General features: G+C 35.4%; 1 protein-coding gene across 3 annotated transcripts in view; it reads right to left on the bottom strand.

Moving 5' to 3' along the window:
- LOC141458643 (rho GTPase-activating protein 20-like) overlaps positions 1 to 17,608 on the bottom strand; it is a 626,814-nt gene that overhangs the window by 255,578 nt on the left and 353,628 nt on the right. The window lies entirely within an intron of this gene.

Genomic DNA, 17,608 nt, shown 5'->3' with positions numbered 1-17,608 from the left:
AAGTAAAGTAATCGCCTATTTTTTCAGGCGGGGCTTAACGTCCAACTACCAATAAGGTGACGTGGACGGAGGCGACTAGCAAACATACTTTACTGTAAATTTCTTTTATTAACCATTAAATAAAATCCAAGGCCTAAGATCGGGAATCGAACCCAGTACTACAATACATATTAGCTTTATAGGTCTCGCCTCTAACCGCTCGGCTACCGTGGCGCCTGAAGTCAGCAGTAATGATGCTGTGAAGGCAAACATTGGAACTTGACTTAAAAAACAAAAAGATGAGTAATGGATTACAACAATAATCAGTTTGGGCACAAGTTACAAGTTACACACCAAATAATGGTGATAAATAAGAGAAATCCTCTTTTACAGCAGCTATCCAAGCCTAACCTTACTCGATACTCTCCCTTCAGGCGAAGCACCAATGGCCTTGTGTTCATCTTCATTAATACCAACGTGAAGAAGCGATAATACCACGGGAGTATCTTCTTCAATTGGTCAATTTATTCTAGATTCACATTTGTCTGTTAATTTTACATGGGCAAATCAATAAAATTCTGAGGATTTATACAGAAGTCGATTCAATATCTAGAGGCTATGGCGGTTTCAGGCAAGACCAAAAAAAAACTGCTATTTGAAACTGGTAATTTAACTAACAGCCAGGAATGAAGAATATATTTTTTCATTTCTTATCGGGACAATTATAAAGTGAAAATGGGTTCCTACTTATAAGTTCGAAGTTTGAACGAAATTTGTAAATTAGAAATTTGGGATTATTTTTATTTTATTTTTAATATTTTATTGAAATTCACAACTGCAACAGTTGCTGCAACAAGCAAATGTGATACGTGTATAAGACGAAACGATAACTTGAATATGGCTCGGAGAAGGCACTCAGTAGTGTCACTCCATTATCGTGAATATAGTAGCTCTTACCGCTCTTATGAGGAGAGTGGACTTGCGGGGCGGCCATCTTCTCTTCAATCTCCTTGGAGGAACACCTGGTAAAGTGAAGGAAAATAGGTGTTCTTCTGATAGGCTGCGGTAGAGGAATGAAATTTGAGAAAACGAGTGTTAGCAAGATCTAGAATGAAAGGGATTTTGAGGCCATTATGGATAGTGAGGTTAGATACGTAGAACGGTGCGTTAAGAATTTTTCGAAGTATTTTTGACTGTAATGCCTGGAGGCGTAGTGAGTTGGAACGCTTAGTCGATCCCCCATACTTCGATGCCGTATGGACCAAATAGGTCGCAGTAACAGTAGATATAAGAGTCTTTTGTTATTTAGGTTGAGTTTCGAACGTTTGTCAAGTAGTCTGGCGGGAAGTTTTGTAACGTTGGTTTGTAGTCTAGTATGGGGGATTCCATGCCATTCCGTTGTCTAGGTACAGTCCAAGGTAGCGTACTTTGTCCACAGTTGGTATAGGAGTTTGGTTCAAGATGATAGGAGGTAGGATTTTCCTTCTAAGAGTACATACTATAAATTATAATTCTCCTTAGAGAATTACCAGGTAATGTGGAGGAAGATAGGTGTTCTATGAGAGGGTTAGGATGAGCTGTTGTAGAGGAATGAAATTTTAAGAAACGAGTTTTAGTAAGGTCGTTAATGAAAGGGATTTTGAGGTCATTATGGATAGTGAGGTTAGATACATAGAACGGAGCGTTAAGAAGTTTTCGAAGTATTTTTTCGACTGTAATGTCTGGATGCACAGTGAGTTGGAACGCTTAGTCGATCCCCCATACTTCGATGCCGTATGACCAAATAGGTCGCAGTAACAGTAGATATAAGAGTCTTTTGTTAGGCTGAGTTTCAATCGTTTGTCAAGTAGTCTGGCGAGAAGTTTTGTAGCGTTGGTTTGTAGTCTAGTATGGGGGATTCCATGTCATTCCGTTGTCTAGGTACAGTCCAAGGTAGCGTACTTTGTCCACAGTTGGTATAGGAGTTTGGTTCAAGATGATAGGAAGTAGAATAGCAAAAGAAACTTTGGGATTAGTGACAAGAAATAGCAGTGTTAAGAATGATCTAGAGTGGAAATTTCCTTTAAAATATACTAATCAAAAATTTGATATAATCTGAACACTCCTTTTTACTAACTAGGGAAGGTAAATATTAAGAAATATACATGATATTAAAATTTAAAAAAAAACTTCAAAGAAAAAATATACAAAAAAATATTTTGAGTTACTCAGAAGTTAGGGTATGTCCTTATAAAATCAGACAAATACAAACACACATGCCGTTTAAGTTTGCGCAAACGTTTTATTACATAAGAGGCGGCTTTACATGTGTATGTTTTAAGTAGTTATATCGGTGTCGCGATTATGCCTTTAGGCAATTTAAATTGCTTAACAAATTCCAGTTCGATGTGTGTAAAGTAACATCAAAATAGGCGGATTGAATATTTGATTGGGGTTTCTTTTTGTTTTTTTTGACATTTTTACTTTAGACAAAATCTAGGTTACCAGAAATGTATTTAACACTTTAATGATTATACTAAAATGCATATGTTTATTAAAGCAGCGTATCCCAACCTTTTTTTTGGCTCGCCTACCACTTGGTAGTACATCATACTAAATTGCACCACTTCGTAAAAATGATTGTATTTCGTGAAATTTGTTATTCCGAGTGTGTTATTTTATTACCTTTACATTGTATAGAGATACAATGTATCTGCTACAAAGGAGTTCCAAGTTCATGTTCACTTTATAAACTTTGTAAAGTGTAAGATCTTAGTTTTAAAACTTTTTTTAAATTAAATTTAATGTAGCTTGGATAGAGCTTACTCATTACAATCAGTCTCTTTATGCAGATTTCTTCATAGTTATCATTTAAGTTCTGTCACATGATAATTCTATTAAATTTTCTTTATCTTCTATCGATAATGATGTAGCTTTTCCTAAATTTTCTTTATAGAAGGGGTTTGAAATCCAATTATCATTTGTGTTTTCAGGTTTTGGGAAAATACTGCATGAAAGACAATTTTAATCCTGTTAAACGTGCTATTATATTTATTTTCTCGTATATCTTGAGACAGACTAACCTTTTTACTGTACATATTAACAACTTTACTGTATAATATTTTGTTAAAATAATTTTTTTGAAATAGGAAAAAACGTATCTATGATATTTTTATGATTTAATTTCTATGATTTTTTTTATGTCCGCCATTATTGATTATTTTTCGCGTACCACCAACCAGCAACTCGCGTACCACAGGTTGGGAAACGCTGTATTAAAGCATACCCTATTGTGCAATAAACTGTGCTAAATTAAAGAAAAAAAAAAAAAAAATGAATAATCAGGAATATTTATTCCTAGAAGTGGCTATATTTGTTGTTGTTGTTTCAACTCTTTACGTCAGAATGGAGAATAATCTCTTATAACCTTCCTGTAACCTGTAACAGGAAATCCCACCCAATTCTAAAGTACGAGTATTTAATACCAATTTACCTGATGGAGAATAACTTACAGACAGGAATGAAGAATATATTTGTTCATTCAAAGAATAAATAATTATAAAAATAAAATTACGGTAACCGGTTTCATTTCTTATCGGGACAATAATAAATTGAAAAAAAATGGATACCAACTTGATCTTCCAATACCAAGAGATGGTATTGGGATCGTGCAGATTTGAATATTTAAATCTGATATTTAAAATAAATAATTTTATTATTTATTTAGTTTAAAAAATTAATATAGTTAAGGAACAAAATACCTGAACTAGACTGTTTACTTCGTTTAAATATCGTTTACTTTAAAGATGAAATTTTCAGCAACTTTTTTTTTTATTCCTTAACACTAAATTTTTGCAGAGAAAAATCAAAATAGAAAAACTGTGAATAAAATAGTGAAAAACCAAGGAGAAAATGCAATAGTGTGCTGAATGTCTACCTAAAAGGTGTGTCAACCTATAGTGGCAAACTTATCAAACTACAGCATTTAAACTAAGAACAGCTTTTATGGGTTTTTAAAATTTAAAATAGTTACGATAGTCTAGCAATATTTTAAGGGCTTTAATTTTATTTCTATTCACTACCAAATAAGAAATATAATCTAATTAAGAATTCACACTTCCGTACCTTTATCTCTATATTAATATATCATATGACCTAAACCTAAAACTGGTTTCTGAGTGGACTTATTCTTTTTATAACCATTATTATTATCACTTCTTTTTCTTTTTTTATTAAATAAGAAAAGATAATGTCTTTCCTTTATTTATTTATTATATTTATTAGTGATGCTGCACAGTGAAGGAGAGAGGGCCCGACTGGGGTCTCCGAGGAGGATGACCCCTGGGGGGACCACTGCTGCCTTGAACTATCATGAAAACTACCAACTACAACTACACAACCACATGACATAACTCATTTAAACAACGCAACAAGTGTATATACTACTCTAGGCGCCCATATATATATATATTTTTTTTTGTTTTACGAGTATGAAAATTAATAAATTAGTATTTTACGGTTCATTATAGTATTATTGCATCTCTTTTGATTTTATCCGTCCGTAGCATGTAACCCTGACCGGTTTAAGAGCTTCATCCATCGTTAGAGGTAGTTTTTGGTGTAGAGTTTTAGTTACCGTCTCGCAATGCACAGAATCAGCTGTTACTAACTCTTCACTTTCAAACAGCGAAGTTTTTTTATTCCGTACTGTTCAACATCGTTTCTAAACCATCGGTTGCTGTGATCTCAGTCTGTCTCTCTTTCAAGTGTTTGATACACAAATGTCAGCAGTAAAGGTTAATTGTGGTAAGGATGAAAAAGTGTGCAGGTAACGATAGAACTAGAGAGTTAACCTTGGTTCATTAAACCCAAAAATTGCATGCATGAATTTAACTTCTCCAGGCCATAAGAGCAACATTGGAGCATTGGCGTCTTAGCCTGGGATACCTGCAGAGGCGCCAGATGGCCTAAAAAAAAGAAAAAAAAAGTGGCTAATCCATTAACTCCAACGGGGTGTGTGTTGGTATAATTTATTAACCCACGGAAAATCGACTAGCCATTTTCTTGTAAAGATCTTTAGCATCCCTGCTGCAATAGGTTAACACAAACCATTCTTTCATTGTTACCTCCGACAGTACTGTAATAACCTCAAATGACCGTTCGAGTATCAAATTGGAAATGTTTCCGAGTTTTTTCAAGAAATATTCCTCTCTGATTTCCCGCATTGACATTTTATTTTGAGTTTGTCAGTCTGTTTTTCATCATTTCTGGAAATACTAGTAAATAATGGGTTAAAATAGTTCAAAATATGAAGCTTCTTTTACTTTGATAAGAATCATGAATGTTCTGTAACCTACATTCTATTATGAGGGCAAAGGTAGCTTGTACAGGTGTGGTAGGCAACTTTTGGAAGTACCAGTATAGAATAAAGCATTTAAAATAGCAAAGCTTCATTTACTTTAACCAAGTAAATGTTCTCTCGTCTGCATTTTATTCTGGAGGCACAGGTAGCTTGTACAAGTGTGGTAGGCCAGTTTTGGGAGTACTAGTATCGAAAAAAAGGGATCAAAATACTAAAACAACCTCAAGTAGTTGTCTGAGTACCAAATTGGAAATTTTTTGAGTTTACTCCCGAAATATTTCTCTCTGATTCCCCCACCTCAAAAAAAAAAAACTGTCTGACATTTTATTTTGAGTTTGTCGGTCAGTTTTTCGTCCGCATAACTCAAAAAACATGGTGACGATTAGATTGAAAATGTGATAAGGTGCCCAAAAACTGGATAATACCTTTGATTTTGCCTGTTGTAGCACGCATGTTTATTGAATCTCTGACCAGTATGGAACTTCCAAGAGATCATCTGAGATAGATTAGTCAGTTTTTGGAGTAGAGATTTCCACTCGCACTAAACTTGGCTAAGTAAGCTTAGTAAGCAAACATAGGAAACATTGTTTGATGTTAAAATCTCAGCATCAAACGCATTATTCTTCCTCTGATGATGTGTGAAAGTCCTAAACCGATCAGGGTAACAATAAACAACGGGTATAAATCAGAGATATTTCAAATTTGATTTTTGATATTTCATTTCTGCATCCCCATGATATCTGATAATAAATTAGCTTTTGGACACAGCTAACCTCAAATTTTTCGTTTTTTAACATTTCCTCGACAAAGGCACAAAGAATTCTCTTTAAATTTCGTACGCAGATCTAGAATCTTTATTCGCTTGTTTAGGCAGTTCTGGTAGAAAAAAAGGAGTAAGCTTCCTTTGCTGCTCCTTACATTTGTAAGTATAATGAGCAGCCTTATCATCATATAATTAGGGATTAAATGTGTGAGTAAAAAGCTTGTAGCCACAGAGATGGATTATTGGAGGACTACACGGATACCAAAACATAAAAGAGGAAGAAATAAAGAATCAAGAAAGAGAAATGAACGTTTCAAAAAAATAAGTAACAGATGGTACTGCCATATAAAAAGAATGGAATACGAAAGAATGACTAAGGAAATCGTAGGCTGGGAAGCCGAAGGAAAAAGAAGAATGGGTAGACCCGAAGAAAAGTGGATAGAAGACGTCCGAGAGAGTCACCACGATTGCGGACTGGAGGAAAGAGAATTTCAACTGGAATTTGAAGAAAAATCCACATTGGAAATGCCACATTGCAGTTTTTCTTTTTTCCCCCCTCAAAACATAGTTTTACAAGAAAAGTTGTATTATTAAGAGAAAATCCTGTCCAAACCACAAAAAATAACTAATTTTCAAGTTTCAAATAGTTTTTGCGTTCTTAAAAGTGTTTTAAACTTTTGGTAACCTCAAGTTAACTAGGTCAGGGTACAATAGCTCTGGTTTCTCTTCACTAAATATCACTGAACTTATTTAGAACAAGTGCCTAACTAATGTAAACATCATTCACTTTGTAAATGTCATAAACTATACTCATGTATTTCATTATTAAAAAAATATATGAATATATTCGAAATAAATATATAAATTAAATTTAAATTATAATATATGAATTGTAGAACAGTTCGCAATGTTAAAGTTTTTAATACTAATTGATTTGTGAGCGTCACGACTGGAGGAGAATTAAATCCGCAGTTAGGTTTACAGGTGGGAGTCCTTGGACCGCACATTCCAATATTTAACTTTCACATTGCATATCTAACAAGGCTGTTGTGTTACTATACCTATGCTAACTATAATCTACACATACGTACACTATATAGTGCATGTTAGTGCAGCCAAATATAACAATACAAAATAACAAATGTTTACAAACATATAATATTGAACAAATAAAACTTGTTCAATATCTCTTAATCTGTGTGTAAATAAAATGTAATGGTCTAGATTTTTAATTTGAATTTTCAGCTAAACTTTTCTCTGTAACGAGAGAACACTGTTCGGTGGTCGGCTGTGAACTGTTATAAGATGCCAATGACGCGTCTTGAATTTTTTTTTTTAAAGCTATTACAGCATGCTGTAATATCCTGTAATAGCATGCCGAGCACTCCAATCACACCTAAATCTTCTCGAGCGTTGGCTGCAAAAGTGGAGAATCAAAGTGAATTAATTGAAATCTAAATACATAGTATTCACTTTAAATAAGAAAACTCTCCTTTCACAATACTTCTATACCAATTACGATGTCTCGGACTACATCTTGACAAACGACTAACATGGAACCCTCACACGAGTCTCAAACGAATTAACCTCAGTCTGAGGTATAAAATGTTGAAAAGACTACTCGACAAACGTTCAAAACTGACCCTGACGAACAAAAGAAAACTTATACACCGCCCTACTTGCCCACAATATGGACGTACGGAATACAACTCTACGGAAGTGCCAAAAAAATCGAACATCAACCGACTTCAAATCATACAGTCTAAAATTCTAAGAACAATAGTTAACGCTCCCTTCTACGTCACCAATTACACTATACACTTTGATCTAAATATTCCTCTCGTCACTGAAATAGCCCAATCTCGGTACACAAAACTCCAATCAAATCTACACATTCATTATAACCTTCTCTGATCCACAACATACTCTACGGAAGCGCCGAAAAATCGAACATCAACAGACTTCAAACCTAACAGTCTAAAATTCTAAGAACAATAGTTAACGCTCCCTTCTACGTCTCCAATCACACTATACACTCTGATCTAAATATTCCTCCGTTTCTGAAATAGCCCAATCTCGGTACACAAAACTCCACTCAAATCTACACAGTCATTATAACCCTCTCTGATCCACAACATGCTCTACGGAAGCGCCAAAAAATCGAACATCAACAGACTTCAAACCTTACAATCTAAAATTCTAAGATCAATACGAGTAGTTAACGCTCCCTTCTACGTCTCCAATCACACAATACACTCTGATCTAAATATTCCTCTCGTCTCTGAAATAGCCCCAATCTCGATACTCAAAACTCCACTCAAATCTACACAGTTACTTATAACCCTCTGATCCACAACATGTCCACTACAACCCTTCCTTCAAATCCACTTTGCAGACTAAAGCGGCTGTGGCCACGCGACCAGCTCAACACTTAAAGCCTACCTCCTAGGATGGTTGCTGTGTAAGCTTACCAATCTGGCGAACTAACGGCTTCCATCACTGGATGGTCGTGGTTCACTCCACTCACGCCATTGGCGCACATGCATGTGCGTGTATGTATGTGGTGCATGTATTATGTATTTTACATAAATAAAAACGAATAGATTAAAATAAATATAAATGTACCAAATTGATTTATTAGTAATTAAATGTTATTATAATTTAAAAAAAAAATAATTGACGTCAATCTTTTTACCACGAAAACATAAGCGAACCGAAAAATCTACCTCTGATAATGGACGAAAGTCCAACACTGGTCAGGAATACAGTAAACGTGCGTATTACCACGGATAAAGCCAACGATATCCTATTTTAATCTTACTTTTTAATCTATTCGTTAATTATTATGCATTCTATTTAGTAATATACACATAATAAGTGTATATTCACGTCGAGAGGAGATGCTAGTAGAACATAAAATCCCAATTTTAAGATTATTATCAAAGGGAGGGGAGAAAATGGACCACATAATATTCGAAAACACAAAAGGTGTACCAAAAAGCATCTATTTCCTCCCAGGGAAGACCTCAATTTCAAAAATTCAGCATGACCGCTTTTCTTAACCTAGCCAAAGAAGTATAAAAATGCAGATTCTAAATAAAGAACAAGAATGAAAGAAGTGGACACATTACACACACAGATGGGAAAGCAAAAACGAGAGCACCGTTGGCTTGCATTATATTAGATCTTTAAACCTAAACAATTTGCATACGAATTTTCCAGTTGCAACATTAGTTAGCCACCGCTGAATGGAACTGGGTGCATAGTAGTACCTACTTATAGCCTATCTTTAATATAGCCATGTACAAGAGGAAATAACTACCCGTTTCAAAATTTTCTCCATCCTAAGTGAAACGACAATCAAACCACTGCTGCCAACTTAACCAGTTTGCCAACTACATTCAACACTCTTTACTTTTTTGTCTGTTTATTTACTTTTTATTTTTATTATTTCGCGGCAAGTTCATATCATAGTATATTAAAGTTAGTGCTTTGAAATGAAGTCCGCTTAGATAGATAATTTAAAAAGTCTGGTTTTATAAAAAAAATTAGAGTGTATATGTGGAGAAGCCTGTTTTAAACTTAGCATACTAAACTCACTTAACGTGACAAGTTTATACTGAAGTTGTAATGTTCTTCTAACTTCATTGAAAAATAAGAAAACAAATTTGCGCAGTTTTTAGCGATCTGCTCATACAGGTGTTGCACTTTTTAGCGATCTGCTCATACAGGTGTTGCACTTTTTTTTGTTTTCAACTTATTTATCAGTGTCTATTGCTTACACTTTGTACTACATTTTAACCCCCGTCCGACTGCATTAAATTCATACGTTCTGCAAAATTATCGTTGCATACTAAAAGCTACTCTATCTGTTAATGAATAGCGCAACCAGTTTTGGTTGTTTAGACTTAGTATTCATGAATTCATTATTATTATAAGAGGATATTTGCATAAACAAAATGCATTTTTTTTTTTTTTATCATCAAAATGTTCTTTATTCCTAACGGAAAGAGTAGAATCTCCTATTTTTCTTGTTTTGTTCCTTGAACTAGTCAAATTTATTCTTCCCATGTTATCTAAAGTCGTGAAGCCAGAGAATTTTAACATTTTCTTGTCACGATTATTTAAAAACTTATGCGCAAATGTTGTAGAAAACTAAACGGATGAGACACACGGAATAGAACTCACCGGAACTGTTGAAAGATCAATCGACTCCAAACCTTGCAATACAAAATCCTGAGAACTACGAGGGTCGTTTGAAAAGTCCGTGCAAAAATAAAAACTACTTAATTTTTTGGGGTAAACCTTTTTTATTTTTCAACATAGTCTCCTTTTAGACTTATACACTTCGTCCAACGCTGCTCTAGTTTGTTGATCCCTTCCGAATAATAGGATTTGTCCAAGTCTGAAAAATAGCCATTCGTTTCTGCAATCACCTCCTCGTTTGAATAAAATCTTTTTCCCGCCAGCCATTTCTTCATATTGGGGAACAAATAGTAGTCCGAGGGAGCCAAGTCTGGAGAATAGGGGGGATGTGAAACGAGTTGGAACCCTATTTCCATTAATTTTGCGACCACAACTGCTGAGGTGTGAGCTGGTGCGTTGTCGTGATGGAAAAGGACTTTTTTGTGGGCCAATCGTGGGCGTTTTTCTTGCAGCTCGGTTTTCAAACGGTCCAATAACGATGAATAATAGGCACCTGTAATAGTTTTACCCTTTTCCAGATAGTCCATGAGGATTATTCCTTGCGAATTCCAAAAGACAGTCGCCATAATCTTTCCGGCCGAAGGAACGGTCTTCGCCTTTTTTGGCGCAGATTCCCCCTTGGTAACCCATTGTTTAGATTGTTCTTTGGTCTCAGGAGTGTAGTGATGTATCCATGTTTCATCCACAGTGACGAAACGACGCTTAAAGTCCTGCGGATTCTTCTGGAACAGCTGCAAACCGTCCTTGCAACACTTCACACGATTTCGTTTTTGGTCAAGCGTGAGCAATCGCGTTCTTCCAAGAGATGCTACTAACTAAACATAACCTCGATACGCGCCAGTGGTGCTATCTCTCAGAATTTGCACGGACTTTTCAAACGACCCTCGTATGTCTCTAACTCTACCTTGCACCGAGATTTCCTTGTTCCTGATGTTTCAGAAGCTATAAGATCCCGTTATATTAAATTCCACACATCAAACACCTCACATCCTAATCCACTAGTGTCCTAACTTACTACTCTACCAGGAAATCCTCTCAGGCGGTTGAAGCGCAGGTGGCCACCGCGATCTTTTAAATGAAGTAAGTGCCAGTGCACAATAGTGAACTGTACCTCTTTAGGAGTCGAACCAATGGGTGAATTCTCCCCTCATGCTATTCATGTATTTATTCTATATATCATGGTTGTATCAGCTTCACTTGTTGCAGAATTATACTGCAGTTGTGAAAATAGAGTAAAAACAAATTAATAAATAAAAAAAAAATTAAATAAAAAGCTGAACCAACTGCATTGATACTTAAATTTAAAGATAATTCACAACAGTGGAGTTAATCGATTTATGCATTCAACGGCTCACATGATGAATCGATATTAATTATAACGTTCCCCTCACCCAAAACAATGTAAAAACAGCTGAATCTTCACCTATAAGCAAGCCTGGGATGAAATAGGGTACGAGGATAATCGATCAGCTCGTCCGAAGCAAGTCTTTATTAGAAAATGTAGCGTAAAACTCCGATTACGTAACGCATCATTAAACTTATTATTTAATTGTTGTCATTTCTCCACACCACCATTGAAATAATTTATTTAGGTTATTGCTAGTGAAAGTTTCGAGTCTATAATTTTACTAGTTCTGGGTGGTGGTGCCTTGTTTTTTCGTATTGTTTTATTTTTCAAATCTGTACTACAAAGCTATTTTATGAATGTACTGTGCTAGAAGTATTGGTGAAAACGGTGTTTTTTAATTTCACTTTCACAAAATGGCATAGTTTGCTATCCAAATACTATCCAGATAAACTATGTTTAAAAATATTAAACAATATGAAAGATATAATTTGTTTTGAGAACATGAAAGCAAACAGTATACAATTGGATCTGATAACTTGATTACAAACCTGTCTAAAAATTTCTTTCAATGAGAATTAAAATAAAAAATTGTTGAAATAGAAAGTAAAATGTTAAAATGAATAACGAACTTGATAAAAGTCTAAAGGAAAATAATAACGGGAAGGGATTAGCTATGAGGTTAGCATACTGGACTCCCACGCGGAGGTCCCGGGTTCGAATCCAGCAGCTGACCCTTAGATTTTCTCTTCCTAGGAGCTTCTTACAGCTCACTGTCCTAAAAAAATAATAAAATCACTGGAAGGGCATGAATGAAGACCAACCAACGATGACCATCATAAGTCGGTTAAAGTAAAATACGTACCGAATGGATTGAATACGGAGGATGCCTTAGTGTTTATCTCTCGACCCAGTGATCGCGAGGCCATCGGCGCTTCAGTCTGCGAGAAGGATTTGAAGGGAGGTTAGTGCAGGACAAGTTGCTGATTAAGGGGATCATGATATAGGTAAAGTTTGGAGTTGGAATTTGATCCCAGCAGGATTGGGCAAGGTCAGAGACCAATGGAATTTGCAGGTCTATGTGAATGGGTCTTGTTGCAGACATAGAAGGTTGCGTCAGTGATGGTTCCAAAGATTTTTGGACTGGAGGGTTTTGGATCATTTGCTGTTCCAGATGGGAGCGAGTAGGGCTGAGTACAGTCGTTTCTTGTTTGTAAAAGTCAGTTTTGATCAATTGTTTAGTGGTCTCCTTGAGCATTTGATTAGTCGTTTGAGATTCAACGTAAGTCGTTTGTCAAGGTATATTCCAAAATAACGAACGGTATCCGCTACAGGAATCGGAATGTGATCTAGTTACAATAGGCGGAGTATTTTTCTGGTTAAAGTTAAAGGATATGCTTCGGGATTTATTTTCGTTTACCTTTATTCTCCATTTGCAGAACCAGAGTTCAAGGATATCAAGTTGGACACTGGTTTGCCTGTTATTAAACAATAATAACAATAACAATAATAATAAGGGAAGGGATTAGTTATACGGTTAGCATACTGGACTCCCACGCGGAGGTCCCGGGTTCGAATCCAGCAGCTGACCCTTAGATTTTCTCTTCCTAGGAGCTTCTTACAGCTCACTGTCCGGTGATGGACAGTGTTGTCTGTAACGAGAGAACACTGTCCAGAGGCCGGCAGTACACTGGAAAAAGCTCCGGGCGCCAATAACCTTAGATGTTGATGCGCCAAAAAAAAAATAACGCCAAAAAAAAGAAGCATACAAAAGTGCTGCTGCGCAACGTTAAAAATAAATACTATTATGATTTCAATAAAAATCAAGCTAGTTCATATTTTTACCAATAGATAGTAGCACCAATATCCAGTTCATATTTAATCCACGTGCGCGCTCTATCTAACAACAATACCTGTCACGTATTAACAGAAGTATGCATATTGCATTTAGTAAGCTGTTTGTAAAGGTTAAGAGTATAACCATTCTTCTTCTAATAATAAAAAAAACTCTAGAAAACAGTTACGCATGTTAAATAGATAATATATTGAGTGAGAGCTTATAGAATGACCATACAAGCGTGTTGGTTTATTGATGAGCCAAGGCTGGTTATCTTCTTTGAATAGAAATTTCCGAACAATCTTGACAATAACTTCTATATTATTCTTCAGAATACAGAATTGTTAGTTTATATATACGCGCACACTTCATAAATTAATTTAAAAAAAAGAAAAATCGTCATTTCAGAAATATTCAATAGGATAAATGAAAATACGAGGTGTGGCTACTAAATAACGAGACTGATGCTGCTAAAGAAGAACTATGCATGCTCCAAACCCTAACGACCGACAGCTGTGCAAGTGTAAAGCCTTCTCTTTCGATTTGCAGCGTCTCACTGTGTTTGTAGAGAAATCTGTCTGACCCCGGAATCGTTGTTTGTGTAAGAGGTGATAGTTTCGTTTTGCGCGAAAACATGATACTACACATGTTGTAGAGCAACGATTTGTCGTGAAATTTCACATGAAACTTGGTGAAAACGGCTACTGAAACTTATCTTTTATTAAAAGAAGTTTATGGCGATGAATGTTGTATCACGTGCGCAAGTTTTTGAGTGGTTCAAGCATTTCCAAGATGGCTGAGAAGACTTTGGAGATGATGACCGCCCTAGTCGCCCTTCCAAGTCCAAAACGGATGAAAATATCGATTATAATTAATCAACATTACTACCGTGAGGTGCTTGCTCAACTCCTGCTGAAAGAGTAAGGAAAAAAACGACCCGATTTGTGGAAGAACAAGTCACGTGGTTCTCCATCAAGACAACGCGCCAGCTCACATTGCATTGTCTGTCAAGACGTTTCTAGCCAAGTACAACATCCCAGTTTTAGGCCTCATCCGCCTGACCTGGCCCCAATGTGACTTTAATCTATTCCGCCAAAATAAAATCTGCATTAAAAGGAACAGGATTTCAGTCCGTTGAAGCTGTGAAAGAAAAAGCGGCACGCGTCTTGTAGGAGCTCACAGAAAAAGACTTCCAGCACTGTTTCGAACAATGGTAAATTCGCATGGAGCGTTGTAGGGATAGGGGAGGGGTGTATACTGAAGGTGATAATAACTAAATATGTATAAATTTAAAATTATATGTTTTTTAAGCAATAGTCTCGTTATTTAATAGCCACACCTTGTATACCGCCCTACTTGCCCTAATATGGGCGTATGGAATACAACTCTACGGAAGTGCCAAAAAAATCGAACATTAACCGTCTTCAAATCTTACAGTCAAAAATCCTGAGAACAATAGTTAACGATCCCTTCTACGTCATACTATACACTCCGATCTAAATATTCCTCTCGTCTCTGAAATAGCCCAATCTCGCTACTCAAAACTCCACTCAAATCTACACAGTCTATCCTAAAACAATTAAATTCCATTCTCAAAGAACTCTTAAAAGAAATATTCGAAACTGTGTTTTCAAAAAACTAAAAGCAGTTATAATTCTTATAAAATTTCATAAATCTTATAACTGAAGTTGTTTAAAAGATAAGAAATCAAAGAAATAACGACTATTATCTGATAAATTAGTCAGAACCAATCACTAAGATCAATATCAAATATTAAAAATAATAATTTGAAATTTATAATACTTATATCTTTTAAATGACGTTTACAATAATAATAATTTAAAAAAGAATACATAAAACAATATAAGGTAACATAACTCTTAGCTAGAGAAAACTGTAGAAATATTTAATAGCACATTTCTATTAGTTATTACTAGCCATACATCTTAAGGAGAATGTGTAACCAACTTCCTCAACTTACGTGGGAACCACCACCTCGTATATTAGGCCTACAAAACCATTTTCGAGATATCAGCGAAGTACTGAAGTATAAAATTAAGGTTAGGCGGATTTTCGCTGAAACTCAGTGTCAAAAGCGACCTTAGTAATAGAAGTAGGAATTAGTACCAAAACAGGATTCCAAGTTTGACATTTCCTTTTTGAAAAAGGGTGGTGATCATAAGCTGCTTTTTGTTTTTCTTTTCAGGGAATTTCGAATCTTTAAAATTAAAATTCCTGTTTTTCCCGAATAAATATATCTAATTAAAATCAACTGAGCGAATTTCTAATTTCTTCTATATTATTATTTAATCAAAGGACCGTTGACTTGTTTTCCTTTTGTACCTGATGACACAATAAAATTATCTTGTCCTTAAAGAAGCTGCAATTGGAGAAAAAGGACCACCCAAATCAGAGAGATAATCGTTTAGAAAACAATTAATCTAGTTGGCCGTGTCTTTACTCGCAAATAGTTATAATCAACTAACTAGGTACGTCTTCTTAGGACCTTCTTTCTAAAGGATATAAAAGGATTTTTTTATTTTATTTTGTTTGTTAAACATTAAAAAACTGAATTGAAATAATGTTTTAGTTGTACTATGGTCACGTGAAAGGAAGTAGACCGTGGACAGGAAGTTACAGGAAATAAACAAAGCAAAGGAGTGCGCGGAAGTGGGGAGGAAAGGGTGGCCAAAGAGGATGTAAGATAATCAAACGCAAAAAAAATAAAATTCGGCCAACTTCACTTCCGATAAGATTTTTATTATTATTATTGCTATTACAATATTATTATTATTATTTTTTTAATGATTTAAGGCGCGTCAACATCTAAGGTTATTGGCGCCCAGAGCTTTTTTCAGTGCACTGCCGGCCTCCGGACAGTGTTCTCTCGTTACAGACAACACTGTCCATCACCGGACAGTGAGCTGTAAGAAGCTCCTAGGAAGAGAAAATCTAAGGGTTAGCAGCTGGATTCGAACCCGGGACCTCCGCGTAGGAATCGAGTACGCTAAACGCATAGCTAATCCCTTCCCTTATTATTATTGTTATGGTTATTATTGTTTAATAACAAGCAAACCAGTGTCCAACTTGATATCCTTGAACTCTGGTTCTGCAAATGGAGAATAAAGGTAAACGAAAATAAATCCCGAAGCATATCCTTTAACTTTTAACAGAAAAATACTCCGCCTATTGTAACTAGATCACATTCCGATTCCTGTAGCGGATACCGTTCGTTATTTTGGAATATACCTTGACAAACGACTTACGTTGAATCTCAAACGACTAATCAAATGCTCAAGGAGACCACTAAACAATTGATCAAAACTGACTCTTACAAACAAGAAACGATTGTACTCAGCCCTACTCGCTCCCATCTGGAACAGCAAAGGATCCAAAACCCTCCAGTCCAAAAATCTTTGGAACCATCACTGACGCAACCTTCTATGTCTGCAACAAGACCCATACACACAGACCTGCAAATTCCATTGGTCTCTGACCTTGCCCAATCCTGCTGGGATCAAATTCCAACTCCAAACTTTACCTACATCATAATCCCCTTAATCAGCAACTTGTCCTGCACTAACCTCCCTTCAAATCCTCCTCGCAGACTGAAGCGCCGATGGCCTCGCGATCACCGGGTCGAGAGATAAAACACTAAGGCATCCTCCGTATTCAATCCATTCGGTACGTATTTTACTTTAACCGACTTATGATGGTCATCGTTGGTTGGTCTTCATTCATGCCCTTCCAGTGATTTTATTATTTTTACTTATTTATTTATTATTTTATTTTGTTTTATTATATTATTTATTATATTATTATATATATTATTATAAATTAAAGTGTTATCTATTATCTCTTTTTGATTATTTATTATTGAACATCAGGAAGTCCTAATTGTAATATAATAAATAATAGTGTTGAAAAGAAAAGCTATTAAAACTAAACACTATTTTAAAATAGAACTATGAATTAACTAATGAAAGATGGATTACTTCAAATTAATTTCAAAAACTAATATTCTTTAAAAATAAAAACATTTAACAAAAAAGACTACATCAAACTAGACACTCTACTTACGGGAACAAGTTTAAAACTGCCCCTCGAGGCAAAATTATGCAGCGTTGCTCGTCAAAA

The sequence above is a fragment of the Rhodnius prolixus genome, unplaced genomic scaffold, assembly GCF_049639745.1.
Source record: "Rhodnius prolixus isolate KJV_2025 unplaced genomic scaffold, Rpr scaffold_5, whole genome shotgun sequence".
In the NCBI taxonomy this organism is placed as follows: Eukaryota; Metazoa; Arthropoda; class Insecta; order Hemiptera; family Reduviidae; genus Rhodnius; species Rhodnius prolixus.
This window is presented reverse-complemented; position numbering and strand designations above follow the sequence as displayed.